Source organism: Heliangelus exortis, chromosome 21 (genome assembly GCF_036169615.1).
Source record: "Heliangelus exortis chromosome 21, bHelExo1.hap1, whole genome shotgun sequence".
Classification (NCBI taxonomy): Eukaryota; Metazoa; Chordata; class Aves; order Apodiformes; family Trochilidae; genus Heliangelus; species Heliangelus exortis.
In genome coordinates, this window is record NC_092442.1 from 10032859 (window position 1) to 10052405 (window position 19547).

Consider the following 19547-nt stretch of genomic DNA (forward strand, 5'->3'; position numbering starts at 1 on the left):
GATTCTGCGGCCTGGGTGCTCAGCCTCCCCCATAACCCAGCAGGGATCTCGGGTGCATTAGCAGGGCCATCCAGCCCAGGAAGGAGCACAGTGCTCTGAGGGACACTGGCAACGAGGTAGCTGTGATCCACAGCCCACCAGTGGTCACCAGTAAGGAGAAAAACCATGGGCAAGCAGGGCAACCAGTGCCAGGCAGCACCAGAGCTGCACAAACACAGGGCACGCTCTGCTCCCAGGCTGCAAGCACAGGATGTCCCAACACATGATTACAGCTCCTCACCACCTGACTTGGACAACCGGGTGATAAGCAAATGGTGGACATCTGGCTTCACTCCTCCTGCCTTCATCAGCCTGCAAAGGGGGCACAAAGAGCTGCTTGTCTGCTCTCCTCCTGCACCCCAGCTTCAGTTCATGTGTCCATCCCAAGGCTGCCCGGAGAGCCTTCAACTGGGACACTGAACCAGCTCTGTGTTTTTCAAACCAGAGGCCCTGACCTCGAATTTTATTAAGTGCAAACCCCCTTCTGTGTCTGTTTCCAATATTATCTTTTTTGAGAAAACAGAGTGAGCATATGTTCCTGGGGCTTTTGCCCACAGGGTGGGTGGGTGTTCCCATAAACATCTCTGCGAGATGGCTACCAAATGTGTCCTGGTGTCCAAGGGAAGGGGTTGTTTGCTGGGTCACTTTCTTACAGTCAGGATTAACAGGCTTAGGCCACTACCAAGGTTAATGAAACAACTTCCAGGCTAAATTTGAGCCTGAACCTCATCTTCCCTCCATCAGTCCCAAAGCTGCAAACGTTTCTGTTCCTCTCCAGGCCATGAGGCAGCCCCCTGCCCCACGGGACCACACTGCACCCCAGCACTTGCTGCCTCCCAACTGCAGAAACGATTCCCACGAGTTATGCTGCTGCTGGAAGGTCTGCAAAGAGACATTGTGAGAAGTGCTTTTATTTCTTCTTTGGGAAGAAGTGTAAGAAGGCAAAGGGAGGGGGTGGGGATTTTGTTTCCAATATCCATCTGCTCCTGCTGCTGTTCTGCATGTAAAATCACACTTCTCAATTTGTGACATCCTGCCTGGTTGCTGTGGAAATAGCTATGTCGTCACCAGGCCAGTTCCTTCACTTGGGGAAGGAGCAGCAGCAAAGATAATGTTTTTCCTTAAGTGTTGCTCTTAAACAACCAACCAGCAGAGATAAGGGGAAAAATTAAGAGATAAAACAACGACCAGAGCAGATTTGCCTCTAAACCAAATGTTTTCTAAGTTTCCCGAGAAGGCATTAACATTCCTTTAATTGCCAGTGGTTTTTTCTTTCTTTCTTTCTTTCTCCCAGTAAGAACTCCAAACTCCACCATTAATGAAAATTCAGAAATGTCTCTGTTCACCAAGCATGTAGCCATAAACATCAGTGTATACTGTATCATTTCCAATCCTCTTCAGGGGAAGGAGACATAGATTTGTCTAAAGTGCTGCATCATTCTTTCTATACAAGGGCCCCATTACCAGACTGGACTCATTTGCAAGTCAAATTACAATGCCACTATTTGAATGCATTTCCAAGCCCCAAAAAACAAGCCAGTAGTTCAGGCTATCCAAAGCTAACTCGATCTGACAGCCGTAGCATTGATGCCTGCCAGTGCTGATTGACTGGTTGGATATATTTAGGCACAGGAGAGGAGAAAGGGGGAAGGGAGCAGCCCAGTTCCTGATTTCAAGTATACTATTAGTAACCAAAAATAACAAGCACTGATTCAGCTCCATCACACAGAATCTGGCTGATGGAGAATTTACTACCACCAGGGCAATGCCAAGACACACACACACACCACACTCAGGAGAGCAATTAGGGAATCTGTGCCCCAAGTTTACAATGCAGACACTGGAATGGTGATTTCCCTCTTGCATCCATCTTCTAATACAAGCTAATAATACAGAAAACATTAAAGTGGAAGGACAAAAAGTTTCCTTTTTTAGCCAGGGACAAACAAGTACTGGATACCCAGGTGTGTACATACACATATACTACAGGTATCTATTGTCTGAAGCTCTCTCTCTCAACTCCCACCTTTGTTCAAAACACTTGTTTGGAGAGGAAAAGTGCCACTAGCTGAGGGAAATGGCCCTCTCCAGCATTAAAGCACAACAAGCAAAGTGTATTTGAAGAGCTTCATTCAATCTTTCCTGCCCCCTTCTCTGAAGTGCTATGCTAAGCCTCGGAAAGGGAACTGTATTTGCACATGGAAATCAAAAACACACAGAGACAAAATATCCCTGCTATATCTTCAGTTTAAAAAGGGCGAAAACAGGGCCTGTTTGTTTGTCTGACTAAACTCTACAGACAGCCAGAATGTCAGAGGAAGCTTCTCTGGCAGTGTCTGCTTGCAGAACCCCTGGAGATGTGCTCTGGTTTCCCTCACCCCAGCATCAAGCAGTGGGGAGCTCTCTGCAACATCCAGGCAAGGGGACAAACACAAAACCAGCCCAGGACTCCCTCAGATACAAAACACGTGCAAGTGCTGGCAACAAGAGGATGTCAGTCCCTGCCCTTCCAGGCTTGGTCCTCAGGGTTCAACAGTCTCATGCTTCAGAGGGCTTGCAGAGCAGGACACCAAGCTCTGATGGACTTGCGTTTGCTAGTAATGAGGTCCAAAAGTGGACAGACAGCTCTGAGGAACAGACAAGGAAGATGAAAAGCCTTTAAAAGCTGAGAGAGATTAGTTGACCACCTGCCCCAGCACACAGGGAGGTCCCCAGGAGCTGAGATCTAAACACCCGAGTTCCCTGCTCGTGCCCTACCAACCACCCTACCTCAGCCTTTCTGGAATGGAACAGACAAGGAAAATCTAAAGCAAACCTTCTCCATTTAAACATGAAGAGTGTGAATCTGGCAATCCAAAAACCACAGGCCAGCTTGTTCTGTTTTCAGAACAGCGATGCAGTCTTAAAATTTTAAGGTTTTGTTTAAGAAAAGAGAACCTGTAAATGTAAGCGGAATCAGGCACCAGAACCTTAATTTATCAATTAGACGCCATCTGTGGATTGTGTTCCTTGAAATAATTGTTGAATTTGACAATGCACTGCTGCTTTACAAAGTTTCTGCCAGCCTTGCTACCATTTAATTAAATTTCTGCACTTAACTTTGATTGCACTGAAAGCACTGCTGGTTTCTGCCGATTGAGTCCCTTAGCCACCTGCTGTGTTAGAACTAACCATGTTTCCACAGTTATATCAAAAATTATGTTTTTTATTTTTAGTCTTTGTCTTTTTTTTCTTCAGTCTTCACCAAAAGGAAAAATAATAATAATAAAACCCCCAATGATTCTAGCATGCCAGAGCTATAATGTCCAATATGTGAAGCAGCAGCACCTTTCATGTCTCCCAACAAAAGCCCAACACTTCCCTTTTTGTTTTCCCCACGAAACAAGTGTCAGGCATGACGGCTTAATGTGCCACGTTTTGCTTAAACAAAACCAGCTTCCTCTGCCTCCTCATTATATTTGTATACATCTCTTGTATTTATATCTAGAGATAAGGCAAACATACTAGCAATTTGCATACATAAATATTGCACACACAAATAAAGATTGAGCTGTCATTCTCTCTTTAACCCACAGCATGGTTTGGGGAGCAGAACTTCAATAATGCCAAGTTAGCAGAATGAGGAGCTCTGGAAGCCAACGTATCCCATCCAGCACACCACTTGCTGCTGGGAATAACCTCACCATCAAGAGGAGCCAGGCTGAGCACTGGGGCAGGGGCAAACTCAGGTTCCCCTCCTGACTGTCAAAATGGGAAAGCCATTTGTTTCCCCATCTCCCGAGGAGTTCAGGCCCAATTAATGGTATTTTTAAATCCATCACTATAAATGGTGTGGAAGTAAAAAATATATTTTACCTACTAATGTTAAAAAAATGTAAATCTAATTTAATGGCGTAAGGAATTGAAAGCCATCAAGAACAAGTCAGTGTTTATGTAGGGACTAAACTTCAGGGCATTTTTATGGCATGCCAAGAGAGGTCACAGAAATGAACCAAAGCTTGCTTCTGGGCTTTGCTTGGGCCGAGGAGAGCCCGTCATTTAGATATTTCAATTATTTTAATAATCCTTCATAGAAGGTTATGAAATATTTATTAGCAACCTGTGGGGCTGACTAGCATTGCTCCAAGAAAAATACAAATTTAGGTAATTTCCTAAAGCGTGTATTCTACAACTGGAGAGGCTGGCATAACTCTTTCAAGCCAATATAAGGCATGAATAGGTTTTATGATGCATTTTATAGAAAATTACAATTGCATAATTAAGTCTCAGTAGCAACCCTCCAGTTACTACCTCACTTGATTAAGACCACACAGCTAATTTGGTGCTGAGGGAGGCAGCCAGAGCCGCCCTCTCCCCGCGCTCGGCTCCGACGTGGAGCCATGGCCCAGAGGGATGGAGGGGGCCCCTGACTCCTCACCCTCAGGCTTGCAAAAAGACTTTGGAGACAGGATCCAGTTCATACTGCTAGGGAAGGGAACCACAAGGAATAGGGTGAAGTTGTATTTTCTCCTCCATAAAGCTGGGACCCTCGCTATGTATTTATACGAACCTGCTGCTCTCTCCAGCTTCACAGACTTCTAACAATCTCAGCAGAGACAAGACCTGTCCTGGGGAAAATCTTGTTTCCATGACCACAATCTGAATTAATTTGTCATTTTAAATAATCTGCTATGCCCAAAGTCAGCATGAGACCACAGTATCCCTGTAAGAGCCAAGGACATGAACCAACTCGGGGCCAGGAGTCAGACCCTTCAACTCACACCTCATCCCGTGTGGCCAGGGGGGCAGAGCCACAGCAGGGATTTTTATAGCTCTCAGTAACAAAGCACATGGTTTGCATCAGGCCCAGTGACCAGAGGTTCTTTGTTCTCATGTTTCACCAAGACTTCACAGGGTCAGGCTTTGAACCTGGGCTGATGCTGAACTCCCTTCTCCAGCATTCCCTGTGCCCTGCCAGGTCACCTGCATCCTCCCACTTGCTGCCCAGATCTGGTTCCACAAGCTTTGCTCTAGACAAGAACATGTTTGAACAGACCTACTATAAAACCCTTGAACAGAGCTGGTTTTATTCCATCTGGGCAGATCCCCTCAGCTGTGTTCACACTGTGCCCTGGGCAGTTCACTTCCACTGCCTGAGTGCCAGATCTTGCTGAGGTATTAGGGGTCAATTACATTACAAGGAGGTATTGGAGAAGAAAAGACACTTTTCTTGGTCTTCAGTTCTGCCCTAAATTAACTTTTAATACGGAACAGAATGTCACATTTGCTTCTCCACATAATCTAAAAATTTCTCCTTATACAGCAGCAATAAGGAGGGCTTTTAAAAATTAAAAAGAGCTGAAAACCACACAAGGGTGTATTTCATGGCTATAAAAAAGCATTTAAAACTTAGAGTTTAAAAAGGTGTTTTGATCAAAGGAGGGCAAAAATGGAAGGAAAATAGGATTTTTTAAATGCCCATTTTCTTTAAAATCAGTTTCATGAGTGAGAGCACACAGAAACCTTCTTGCTGCTATGAGGATTCTGGGTTTCAATCCAGCCAGCACTGCATCCCCTTTGTTTGCTGAGACTGACAGGGCAATCATCAGCCCCACTACAGCCACTCAGACCCCAGCAAGGCCCTTCCCTACCCACAGCAAACGAGACACAGATGCAAAACCAAAACCCTAAAATGAGCTGGAAACAGCAGCCTGGGTATGCCCCCAGCTCTGGAAGGGAAAGCTCAAATCCAAAAAGCAGCCAGGGAACACTTTCAGTGCTGCCACCAATGCAGCTTTGCTGCAGAAATGGCAAAAAAATCCTCCAGGTTTAGACAGGACAGCCCTGTCTGCCATCTATTTGCTGGGAAACAGACTGGAATGCATTCATCTCCCCTCTAAACCTGATTTTGTTAAAAACCACAGCAGACTGACTAACCAGCACGACTGCTAGCTGGGAGCAGGGCTGGTTTCAGGGACCTGATGGCCAAGCTCTGCAGCCGGCTGGGGCAGCACTGGCTGCTGTGCAAAGGAGCTGGGGATATGTCAGGGTTTGCTTCAGGCTCTGCCACCTCAGGACACACCACACTGACACTCAGTGACTGGAGTGCTCATCCTTCCCTTTAGTATTTTCAGTTAGAGCTGCAAAGTCTGTTTTCCTAAGTTTTTGCAAAGCACTCAAAGTAAAACCCTTCAGCTCACCATTTTTTGATAACGTCCTCCGAGTGTCTCAGATCTTTACCACCAAACCTCAAACCAAGATTCCAGCTGTAAATCAAGCAGAGCAAGCTCCAATTTACCTCTCACCTTAAACCAACAGGATATTACAAGAAAAACATCCTGGCTGGGTTGCCTGAAGGAAGCCAGCAAAGCATCCAGGTTACAATTAGCTGGTACCAGTACATACCTCAAACCCCAGGACCTGCCCTCCCTGCAGCTGAGCAAAGTGCAGCTGAGCAGTGCTGAAATGCAAATTACCCATAAGAGAGTTTGGGAACATGAAGGAAACATAAGGACTTGGTGTCTGGATGCATTCCAACTTGAGCAGTTGCAAACTAAAACAACGCTCAGGAATGCATGTGAAGAAGCTTTTATAAAAAAGAATCTGCTTGCTTTAGTTAAGAGTGGGAATGATGCAATTATAAGAGGAAGCCAGGATACCCTCAGGCCCCAAATTCTATGCTAGCCTTAGAGAAGGGCAGAAGAACAATTGCTGTGATGGTTCCTGGAGCACCACACAGACCAAGTCCAGCAGCCCCTTGGGCCTTCAGCATGGACAGAAACAACCCTAACATCCACTGAAGGTGTGCTGCTAACAGAAAAACTGAGTTGTGCTCTTTGATCATGAAGAAACTCCACCAGGAAACAGCTCTCCCAGCCCATGGATCCCCAGCACCACAGGGATGCTGAGCTGCACTCAGCTACCCCCACCTGTCCCCAGGGAACTGACTCACTGCAGAGCTGCCCAGGGCTTCCATGGGTTCCCCAGCCCAGATTTCCTCATCAGGAGCTTGCTACCAAACTCCCATGTAGGGATGGAGAAAGAACAGGAGAGACAATGATGAACTCCTGGCTGATTTTGAAAGAAATCAGGAACAACTTGCAGCAGAAAGACTGTCCAAGTAATGGTAACTGAGGAACACTTTGTGCATTAAATACAATGGTAACTGAAATTGCTAACCTGCACTGAAATGGATTTGCAAATGACCAGTAACACACAAAACAGAAAGACAAAGGCCCAGCTGACTGCTAATCTTCACTAAAAAATTACATTTATATGTAAATGTAAACATACGTACAAATCTACATTAATAAAAAGCTTTTAACAGTACAACTGTAAAGCTCCATTCTTTTAAAAAATTAAATCAGATTCCTTGTTAAAAGAGGGACAGAAGACTGGAGCACATCTAATGCAAACAGTGCAAAGTGACAGCAGCACAGAGAGCATCACTCACTGGAGATTATACAGACTTTTTTTTCCCTTTATAAGTCATTTGCAGCCAAATCAGCTAAAGCAGAGATCTAATTAAAGAACCTGGAAACTGATTACTGAACTACGTAACACATCAAGGGGGTTTTCTTCTTTTTTCTTAAAAAAGAAAGAGATCTGGCCTGAAATCTTATCAGCCTCACACATGCCAGAATTAGTCCCTGCCTTTGTGTCAGATGGAAACTCTATCTACAAATCACTAAGCACAACTCATGCTCGAGATGAACAAAATGCAGCTGTCTTCATCTGTTAGATTATATCCTGGGCTTTCCACTATCAGGAGACAAACTGCAGGTGTAGTGCTCTTCAAAAGCCAGGCACTAAGGACTAAAATAGAAATACAAGTGGTTAAACTGAAAGAAGGTACATGGCTGTTTCACAGGGCAGGTGTGGAGAGGCAGGAGTGAGCTGGGGGCTGTGACCCACAAGGCTTCTGCCCTGCTGCTCCTGCATCCTTGGCTCCAGCCTGGAGGAAGCACTGAATAAAACTCTATTCACACCATATCACACACTAAGTTCTATTCACACCATATCCTCACCATAACAGAAAGGACTTTCCAGCTTTTAGCCTGAACTGCCCAACTTCAAGGACCCTGATCCCCCTCTCCTGATGCCCACAGAAAAACCTCATCTGGAGCTGGTGTGGGCAGCAGAATGAAAGGGGAGCTGGAGCCAGGGCTGGTCCTGTAGCCAGGGAAGGGGGGGTGGCATCACCAACAAGGACTGAGGCAAACAGCACAGGGATGTTTTTGCTTCAGATGACTAATTACTGAAAAATTAATATATCTGCCATAGCCTCACGTGGATCCCCAGGGCTGGAACTGGGAGAGCACTGCTCCCTGCACTCTGCTTCCCCTCTGCCCTGTGCTGGAACCACCCACTGGTGACAGATGGGGTTTAGCAGCAGCCAGCCAGCCCCAGGATGCCACAGCACCAGGGTAAAGAACCCGTTTGCTCCTAATCAAAATGAAACACTGAATGGGATTATGGCCCCTCTTTTTGTCAATCAGACCCTTGTGATTCATCTGCTCTAGCCTGGCCGAGCACTGAAGCTGCTGCTGGCCAGGAGGTCAGACGTGCTTTAACACCACATATTGCTGTTTTAAAACACACTGATGCTGCTTTGAAATAAAACATTTTATACTTACACCCTAATCACCGCTATGGCTTCTGACAGGTTTTAAATACAATAGTATTAACTGCAATTAATTAATTGGAAATTAAGGCAGATACTGAAGCACTTCAGCAGGATCTCCACTGCAATTCACCGTTCATTACTGCACCATTATTTTTTAAGTGTTATCCATAAAGCAAGCTGCCAGTGCATTTGCATATAGGTGACAGAAGCAGGAATATAGAGCAATAAATTAGCACAAAAAATGAAGCAGAAGGAGGCAGAATTACCACAGCCCACTGCCTGAAGTTTTAAAGTGGGGGGGTGGGCAGAGGCCAAGCCTGGAGCCAGCACATGCTCACACCACAGCTCCAGCACCCCCCAGACCCCACATCCCTCACTCTACCTGGCTGAAAGATCCCTCATTAGCAGACTGAAAAAACAATTTTTTTTTTCCCCACCACAGCCATTAAACACGTCAGCAGATCCAGGAGGTAAGGCAGAATAAAATGTACTAGAGCATTAAATATGGTGAACAGTAGCATCCCTCTTTGGGCAAAAAAATGTCTTTGGTGCAGTTAACAGCCATTTTTAGAGTATTAATGACCTCAGGTGAAAACAAACTGGTCATTAAAAGCACATTTTAAAGGGATTAGCTATCATCAGAACATCCAGGTTACTTAAACTGAAGTAGTTCCATATGGTTAATGTATAATTTCCAATGTATTAAATCAGTGAACAAATTCTGATGGGTCCTAGATAAAGGGCAGAAAGGGAGATTCACATGGCTTCCTTGGAGCAATCCTAACTGGAAGTACTGTTGGCAAAATATCTTCATTTTTCAATTTACTGGCTAAACTGAAAACAAAACAGAACCAAAGAAACAGGAGGATAAATTTGCCTCTGATTAAACAAACATGTTTTCAGTTTGTTGGCAAAACTTGAAAGGAAAAAAAAAATGAAAATTTTCATTTTGAGTCAATCCACAACATCTTGTTTTAACTCTGAGCGGAAATACACTGCGGGTTTGGCTTTTTGTTGGGTTTTGGGGTTTTTTTTCCAGTCTATTTAACCCCTTTTAAACCTTTTGGGTTTTAGGCCAGCTGTAAAATAAGGAGAACTCAGGGGAAGAAAAAAAAAAAAAAAAAAAAAGGAAGTTTATTTTAGATACCATCAGCACTGTGGCCTACAATTTGCGTCCAGACTTTCAAGTTTCTCCTCATGCCCTCTCCCCCCAAGCTCTTAACCCAGCACTGCCACTGTTGCATCACAGGTCAGTGTCACCACCTGATGCCAACAGATAAGATATCCAGGACATCTGAACACCTCCAGGACCTAAAGATAAAGCCTGAAGCCACCAAAGTGCATTGAAGCTGGAGCACAATAAACACACAAACAAATCTTCAAGCAGGATCCCAGTTTCAGTGCTGACTGGACACACACCTGTAAGCAGCAAAACAACCCCCTGAGAACAGGCACATGTCTACACAGCAAGAGAGGGGCAAAAAGACACCTGAAAAGTAGAGAAAAACAGATTTCGGTGCATGGCAAGACTGAATCTATTTAAATAAAAACTACAGTGTTAAATACATACTCCCCAGAACTTAAGGTAATTTTTCAGTCTTTTCATCACTGAAACCTTGTGGGAAATTTTATCCATACACTTCATCTTCCTAAACTATCAACACCACAGTGTAATACTGGAGTAAGATGATGGCAGAGGGCTCTGCAGAGAACCAGTGCCTGCATCCTGCTCAGCTACATTTGTTTTCATCTTTTTGTCAAACCAAAACCAAAACAAAAACACCCAACCAAACAACAACAAAACCTTTCCAAGAATGCAGAAAGGCAGAAATCCAAGCCCAGTTTAGCTCAAATCTCTGCTTTACTAAGGTCTGAACTCAGTACTTATTTGGGAAAAGAGGAGCTAATCTCTTCCCAAGGTCGTTTCAAGGTTTTCATACCAGGGAGAGGATTATTTACATGTGTAATGCATCCTGAGTATTCAACTGGGAAGGTAAACACGGCTCCAATAAATAAAAAAACCCAAAAGACAAATCCCTGCCTCCAAGTGCTTATTTCTGCAGTTGCAGAGGAGTACAGGATGTCCATGTCCCAAGGTGTTGTGCCAACATCCCTTAGAGCTACATCAAATATAATTTTCAAACCAATTAGCTCAAAAAGCATCAACACCAAAGCAATGCCTTCCACATTCTAATTACCAGGCCATCCTATTCAATTCTTAATGAGAGAAGAGACAAAGGCAGTATATGTATTAGGGTCTACTTCAAGAATTCTTTTCCTTTTAGCAAACAGATCCTCTTTTGTTCTGGTTAAACACCAATTACTCCGTTCCCTCTAACATGCAAATCAGCTGAAAATAGGGCATGGTGTATCTCGATCCTGCACCACTACAAGTTTGAATGAAGGGGGAAAATAAAGCAACCCTCTAGGGGCTTTCAATTCCAAGTACTTTGTACTCTGATAAAGCTCTTTTCAAAGAGCTTTTTGTATTATCTACGGCAGTTCCCATAAGCAGCGATTTTGCCATTATGCCAAAAAAATAGCACATTTAAGGTGTACAATATAAGCAAGGAAAGTAAAAGTAGCCAACAAAGCTGTTTACACGTAGCTTTTAGCTGTCGGGTCCCTCCTGCAAGCAGCATTGCCACCTTGCTACACCTCGGGAAGAGTTAGAGCAGCCAGGAAAATGCCTGGGGAGAGGCAGAGCCCAGGTCCATGGCCCAGCCCCAAGGCTCAACCAGAGCCTCTCCCGACTGCTCTGTTTCCCCTTCCATCTTAAAGAGAAATCTCTGCTGTTCTGGAGCCTGTTCCTTGCTGACCCAGTGACACCTCCGAGGCTGTGCTGGCAGCAGATGGAGGAAGGACTCAGCTTCTCCAGAGCTGTCACTTCCAAACCCAACAGCCATGCCCAGGGGGTCAGCCTGAAGATTTATTTTGGAAACCAAACCCGTAACTGTTTTCACATCTTTTGTCACTGCTCTAGTCGTTACTAATTGATAGTTTTAAAGTGTTGCCCTCTCTTTGTAAACACTTAAAGCAGCGTCAGTAACAATTTAGGAACTGCTATATACACAGACACGCGGCATTTCCATACGGAAAGTTGTATTTTTAAAAATGGAAATCTGTAGATCTCTGCAGGCTGACCTGAGCGTGCAGCTGAGTTCGGGAGTGCAAACTGTGCCAGACAAGTGTCACTGCCATCTCCTCCCTTGCAAAAGTTGAGAGTTCATTTAGAGAGACTGCGGGAAGAGAGTTCCCACTTTGTGTGGATCGTGGGGCAGTGACCCTACCAGATTCTGAGCCCAGAAGGAAGGTTACAGAAACTTGTGAATCAATACCACCTCCCCAGATCAAAAGTACCCAAGCACAAAGAGCCCAGAGGGTGACTGCCCTTGCTTCGAGTGACAGAACAGCCCAGAAATCAGAGGCAGGAGGCCAGAGCATCAGAGGAAGCAGTGGCTTCAACTGATTACCCCACACTACCTCTGTGGTGTGACTTGGTTACACAGAACACAACCACATAACTAAATTTAAAAATGCACTAAAAGGGGAAGAAACATGTCATGAAAGAGTTTACTGAAGAGCAAACACACTCAAAGCCATCTCAGTCTGATCCACTTGGCCTGATTGCTCCTGTCCAGCTGCTCCAGGCAGAAAGCAAGCTCAGAACCTCCTGCTTGCCTCACGAGTCCCCAGTGCACCTTTCTAAAGATTAGATGGTGCAATTAATTAAAAAAAAAAGTAGCATACATACATGCAGTAACATACTTGTAATAAAATATTTACTGATGTATGGCCATGTCTGAGAAAGGAGTCTACACAAAAAATGTGGCAGCCCTATAGTCCATGAGAGGATACAGAATTTCTTGGCTAAGAGCAAGACATCTAAGTGGGCGTTTGCACTACAAAAATTATTTTGCAATTGAATATTCTATATAAAGTTTACTGAGTTTACAGAATGTATTTTATATACTTAACATAAATGACAAACAGGCTAGTACATACATTATACACACACCCCTCAGCTCTGCTGGTTTGTATGTAGATAGATTAAATACATAAAAATAGCTCATTTCAAGGAGATGGACCCTAGAGTATTTCACATTTATAAATTCAGCCAAAAACCACAGCACATTAGTTTCTTCTGCCAAGAGTTATAGACAATCTTCAAAAAGAGTTTTCATCTGTTTTGTTGGCCTTTAATATATTTTTGATTTATGTAATTTTGAATTTTTTTCCCCTTCTGTAGCTCTAGAGAAAAAAAGCATTATTTTGATTCCAGATTGCTTTAAAAAGAAACCAAAAGCAATAAATCTGGAGTGTCACACTGCTACTGTATCACACGAGTATTACAGCATGTGTTGCCTATTGCTTCCAAGCACAAAAAACCTTAAGAGTGTTTTCCTACATGACACGTCCTCTTGCCTGAAGAGTGTATTTCTTCAAGTTTTCACACAGATGTTCTTCTCACCCCACTCTTATACACATGCAGCAAGCTGCTCCAGCTGAGGCTCTGCCACCTCCTGCTTCCCACACAAACAAGTGGGGGACAAGATGTGGTGACCTTGCCCGGGAAGCACCAGCCCCCTGCTCTGCACCATTTCATGGTTGTTACAACCACAACAAGCTCCCCGGGTGCTCAGCTTTCCACCTTTCTACCCCAAACTTCCCAAGGCAAACAGTTTCTTACTGAAAATCATTATGGCATTCCAAACCCAAAGACATACCCAGTGCTGCCTGACCTGTCTGAGCAGGGCACAGGGTGCTGCTACAGCCAGGTTTGTTTGCAGGGAACATCCCATGGGAAAGCCTCCTGAGAGAGACAAGGCTTGGGACAGAGTGAGATGACGAAGAACCTCACCAGGTGCATGAGCAGCTCCACAGTCAGCAGCTTAAATCCTGAGCTTAAAGCAACCAGACAGTTGTGAGCCAGTGAATTCCACCCAAACCACTCCTCTTCCCTTTCCCCACACTCCTGGCAGCAGGAGGCAGGGGTCAAACACTGAGGTGCTCAGACCATGCAGGAGCATCAGAACTCATCTCTTTCAAGTCAGAATATTCTGAACCACAATATTCTTCTTTGGGGGTCACTATGAAAGCAGAAGGAGAGTAGCCTGAGAGAAGCCTGAAAATGGAAGAAAAAATGAGCACTAAGGCATGTAATGTAATAAAGATGGCAGTTAGTCTGGTGAGTACACAGATACCAGGCTGATTTCAGTTTACCACTGAGAACTAAGGATAACTGCAGGGCACTATAAAGTCTTCATTCCATTGCATTAATTGCTGTTAGTCATGGCTTAGTACATTAAACCAGCCTGAGCTTGCTCTCGCTCCTTATCCTTTTTGCTTTGGCCAGGATACATTAAAATAAAAATAAAAAAAAAATGGGAGTGGGGGGTAAAAATGATTTAATGATTATTCCAGGACATATGTGAAAAAAGGTACTATTAACATGTTCTGCGAGACACAAGGACACTCCTAGAGGCGTCTAAAGATGGATCCACTGTTGGGCAAAAGACTGCAAACCAGCTCTGGGGGCCCCCCAAGCTAACACAGGTTTAGCTGCAGTGCCAGAGGGGCAGAGCACTGAGCCCATGCCCCAGGGAACACACTGACACATCGACCCTTGGAAAGGCAGGGCACATGGACACCCTCGTGCACAAAGGAGGAGAGTGGCCAAGTGCCCCTGGGCAAGGCTGCAGCCCCCACTGCTCCCCTCCCAGAAATGGCTTTGCAGAGCCACCAGCAAGATCCTTGACGCTGATCCAGAACATACAGAGAAACAATGGCAATTGGGCCTCAAAATGAGTATCTGGATTGAACAACAACAACCAAACAAACAAGCCCACACACCACCAAACACATCCGGAAAATCCCATCAAGCCGGCACCGAGCCTTCCCCCTGAGTGACTGACACCCCTCCAACCTCTCTGTGTGCTGGAGAGGAAATCCACAGCCCTCCACACCTCAGAAATCCTACACACACCAGAGCCAGTAACCTGCCTTAAAAAAAAAAATCAAAAAAGCAAAAGAAAGCAGAGGCAAAAGCCAGAGAGCTTCCCACCACACATTATTAACAGCCCATCCAGTGCAGAAGAGCTGGCATGGCTGCTCCCAGCCCCTGCTGCCAAACTCCAGCAAGAGCCTCATTACCAAATAATTAAAAAAGGAAGCTTTGCCATCATCTCCTCTTCCTCTGAGGTTCACCCCAGGCAGCAGCACCCCTGCCTCCCTGGGGGGCACAGGCCTGGTGCTTTGCATCAGTTTTCAGCAGCACAGGAACCCCCTGAGCCCAGCCAGGGCACACAGGAGGCTCTGTGCCAGCCTGCAGCACTCCAGCTCAGCACAGTGCCTGCTGCCCAGCTCATGGAAAGGAAAATAATTGACATTTTCAATACAACTTCACACTTACATTAATTTAACGTACATAATTACACAGATTGCTTAATAACTGCATTATAAATATATTTACCTACACACAGATCATTAAGACTCAGAAACGCACTAAATTAAAAAAAAAAAAGGAAAAGCTTTTACAAAGCCATAAAAGTTAAGTCACAACTCCACACAGCAGTTTGCTATCTCAAGATTAGAATTACAGTGCACACTCATTTTGTCTCCTTTCCTCTGACATCTGAGTGATGGAGCTGGTAAATAACACACAGCTGCACAGCCTCATGAGCAACAGGGAGAAGCTGCAGAAGGAAGTAAAAAAGAAAAGCTAGGGAAGCATCTGATTTTCAAGGGAAAGTTAGTGAAATGAAACAGCAATGAAGCAAGCATTATACAGGGAAATTGTTCAAGATGGCAGGGACTTCTAGGTAAAAGCTCCTGAAGACCAGAGCAACAAAGGAAACAGATTCACTCACTGGGTGGTTCAAACCAAGAGGGGTTTTAACTTCCAGTAAAGGCTGACATCTTGGTTAAAGGACTGGGTTCTGAAAAGCAGGAGTTTCAGACCTGCTTCATCACAGACCTCCTGGGTGACCTCCAACAAATTTCTTCCCCTTTCCCTAGATTTCATCTCTCCCTCCTCTAGGGAAGGACAATCTTGTTCCTTCCTTTCTCAAAAAGATTCCTTGCCCATTCTGTTCACATTCAAAGTCTCTTCAGCTCTACAAGCAGACACACAAGATCCCACGCCTGGGAGCTGATGCATACCAGGCAAAAAGGCTGGGAAAAGGCAAGAGCAAACATTAGCCTCAGGTTTCATCTTAGGAAGCTCTCACAAACAGATTTTCAGCAGAATATTCTACAAATAAATCAACGAGCAAATTGTGTTAGTGCTCAGCAGTACTGTTGGACTGAATGCTAAGGGTCTCAGTTACAGCATGCAGCTCCTGCACTGCTTACACCCTGCAAGGAGCTGGAAAGTCCAGCATCACCCCCCCAAAAGTTATTATTCACCAACAAACGAGTACTATATTTAGAACTTTTTCCATGAAGTGGCAGTATCCAAGGGCCACTGAGCCAAGAGGCATTCAAAGGTTAAACAAGTGTACCAGGCTCTCCTCCCACCCCCCGTTTCTGCACGCAGGTTACACTGCAGTTCTCTCTTACACGTGCATCTCAGTTTTATGAAACATCTTTGATCCAGGAGTGAAATACTGCACAAAACAAAATCCTCTGTGGTGTCCATATCTGGATAGCGACCTTGGAATTCCAGGAGCACATACACACAATTGCTGTGACTTGATTTAAAAGGCTTTGCCAGCAAAGATTAATTTAACACATTAAACAATCTAGAAACACCCCATAAAGCCCCTACTTTCTCTTCTCTTGGCTACTTCAGTCAATATTTCAGCTCCTCAAGCTGCTATGAACAACATTCTTCATTCTTTGATTCTGTTCATATTTCAGGAAACAGCTGTTAGATCACGTAGAGATTTAGATTTCATTCCCTGCCAGGAAGTGTGGCCTAGCTGCAGAAAGCAGCAGAGCACAACTCTTAGCTCCACTGGAGCTGGATGTAGTCTTCAGGAAATTAAAACTACCTCCAGCACCAGGCATCAGTGGGGTTTGAAGCTGACTCGCAGCTCCTTAGCACACATTACCCCAGCACTCAGCTAAAGGAGCAGCATGAGGAGGAGTCCCTGGAGTGTGCTGCTGGCCAGGGACAGGAGCCACGGGGGAGGAAGGGGCAAAATGCAACACATCTCACAAGTGTGTTACAAGGACAACTTCTCTGTGCATCATTCCTCCACCTCCCTCTGCCTTCAAAAGGATAAGGCTATGTTATTTTTCTTCCAGAGACAACACAAGGCTTGAACTGCCTTTGCAAGGCTCTTCTGTGTCCTGTCATCACCAACATAAAGACATTTAAAAATTCTAGACAACTGCATAAAAGTGCAACAAGAGCTGCAGTTTGCTAAACTGGAGTAACAGATAAACTACTTACCTTATTTTAATAAGAAAATATCCACCTTGCTAAGCAGACCAAGCTAGAAAAGCAGTCCTGACCAATCAGTAACATCAGTTTCCTAAATTGTTGACTGTGTTTCCTCCCAGGCTCTTACGAAACATGACCAGCAGGGCTGGAAGACTCAGCATCCAAGGACAAAGAATCAGCAGGCATGTAAGCACCAATATTTATGTAATGTATGTCATGTTCACAGCCACAATGAAATCATTGTCTTCCAAGGGGGCTGGTACATTTGGAGCATTTGTTTGTTATTTCTAAAGATGCAGGAGGCAAAGCGGTTAAAAATAAAGAGGTCATTGCATGCAAAATTAATCTTTAACTGCCTAGACTGCTTTAAATGACTTGTAAGGATTAGAGTGCACTCCCCAAGCTCAGTACCTTTGTTAACAAACAACTCCTCAAGAGGCTGGAGAGGGCAGGCCACTAATACAAGCCGGGCAGGGAGCTCTGTTGGCTTTCCAACTCCCAGTGCCCTCTCACTGGTTTCACTGGGTGGGAGCTCTGCTCCCCAGGCTGCGGAGAGCACAAGGAGGGGAGCACACCAGGAGACCTCCAAAATGCTGGCAGGAGTGACCTGGCTTGAGAAGCAGACAAGACAAAGTCTTACCCAGTCTCACAGCCTTGCCTAAGCCCATGCTTAAAATGGAAGGAACAGCATTTTAAATTCATCTCATTCCTCCTGCAAGAAGAGAGCAGAGAATTCCTTTAAAAAAGCAACCTCTGGCAACCAGAGTTGTTAAATGCTTAACATGAAGTTATGTACAACATGACTTTAATGCTATATGCATAATCCAACCCTGCAGAAAAGCAAGCAGAGGCACACAGCAGAGATGATGCTTCTTCCCCCTACAGCAGTGGATGGTTGCTTAGCACTTGGCTACTGGCAAGGAAACTCCAGCATTAGTTACCAAGGTGCATCATTTTAAAAAAAAACAAAACAAAAAAACACAGCCCAAACCAAACGAAAGATAATTAAAAACCTGAACCTACACTTGCATCCCCAAAGAGGAGTCACCCTGTTCAGATTCATGACTTGCAGTATAAATCCACAGCAGACAGTCTGGAGAACCCTCTTAGAGTGAGGTATTATAACTACACATTAACATAAACACAAAGCCCATTTTTAGTCCAGGAGGTCATCCCTGGGTGGGCACTGGCAGTGCTGCACAAGTCACAGTGCCACATCTCAGTTTACCCATCTGAGGACCAGGAGCATCACCCTCCTGTCTCCCAGTGCCTTTGGAAGATTCTAACAGCATCTTCTAACAGAAGATTCCTAACAGCACTCCTCAACCAGGACAACCCTCTTCATGTCACCTTCCCAAGCTGAAAGAGACAGCACAGACAACTGCTGCAAAGTCCCCAGTTCCAAGCAGCTTTGCCACAGATGCAACAGTTGGAAAGTGATTTTTCTGAGACACAAGGACCGAGGACAGCACTGCCCATTTGATGCAGTAAGAAGTGTCCCAACCATGTCAGCTGCAGGTGAAGTGCCTGACTGCACTCCAGACAACTGGCAGGGTAACAAACTGTCACCTAGGTGGCAAAATAATGACCCTTCTGTGGAGCTCTCCCAGCGTCTCCTGCCTGTAATTGGACACTGCTGTTCAAAATGTGGAGTGTGGGAGGAGAGGAGATGGCACAATCATGGGTTTGGAAAGGCTGCGACAGAACCTTTGGCTCCGTGGGCTGAACTGGGCTGCTGTACACCCTGCACTGCAGAGGGCATGCTGAGGAACCTCTGCTGCACTGCAGGTACAACCAGAGGGTGCACACAGGGCAGCTCTCACCTCTACCAACCCTCAGCTCAGCTGCCTCCTACCCCACCAGGCCTGAGCTCCTCAGGCTGTCACCCCTCCTTGTCACCCCTCCTGAGTTAACTTGAGGAGATAAGCAGCCAGGCTCCAGTGAGTACAACCTAGGCATCTACCCTCACCCCAAGAACAGACACAAAATAAAAGCCCAAGAATCCAAGTTTGCATTCCTTCACCTGGAATGAGTGGAGCAACCACCTCACTGCACTCATCCTGCCCCATCAGGGTACACAGCCATCTCAGCTGAGAAGGACAGTGAAAAGTAATAATACCAGACAATAAAATAATCTAGAATAAAAATGCCACTTTCTGTCATTCAGATGAAGCAGCACATCACAAGAAGTGGGGCCACTGCTTTCCACAACCCCCTGTTGTGCATCATGAATCCACAGTAAATATTTGACACATGCAAAGAAAAAGTATTTGCTTTGTGGAAACTCACTGCCATTCAGGACCAGAAAAGGCCCAGGAGAAGTCTGACTTCAGAAGAAAAAGTGAACTGAATACACTCATTTCTGTTCCTCTTGGCTTCCTCCTGTATATCAGCTTATAAAAAACAGCCAGGAATAGTTTCCATTGTATTTCCCCATAAATTCTGCTTTGATCATTCAGATAAACGTTTGTTGCCTTCTCCTTGAAACAAGAATAAACTTTTCCATTCGTGCTC

At 45.0% G+C, this 19547-nt stretch overlaps 1 protein-coding gene across 41 annotated transcripts in view; it reads right to left on the bottom strand.

Annotated features, from left to right (window-relative positions):
* Positions 1-19547, bottom strand: part of MSI2 (musashi RNA binding protein 2) — a 195649-nt gene that overhangs the window by 138396 nt on the left and 37706 nt on the right. Inside the window, exon 2 of one of the 41 annotated variants that reach the window (XM_071765523.1) lies at positions 17674-17745. The exons of the other annotated variants lie outside the window; for them this stretch is intronic. The gene's annotated coding sequence lies outside the window, so the exon portion shown is untranslated. The remainder of the gene's footprint in view (positions 1-17673; positions 17746-19547) is intronic. 41 annotated transcript variants of the gene reach the window in all.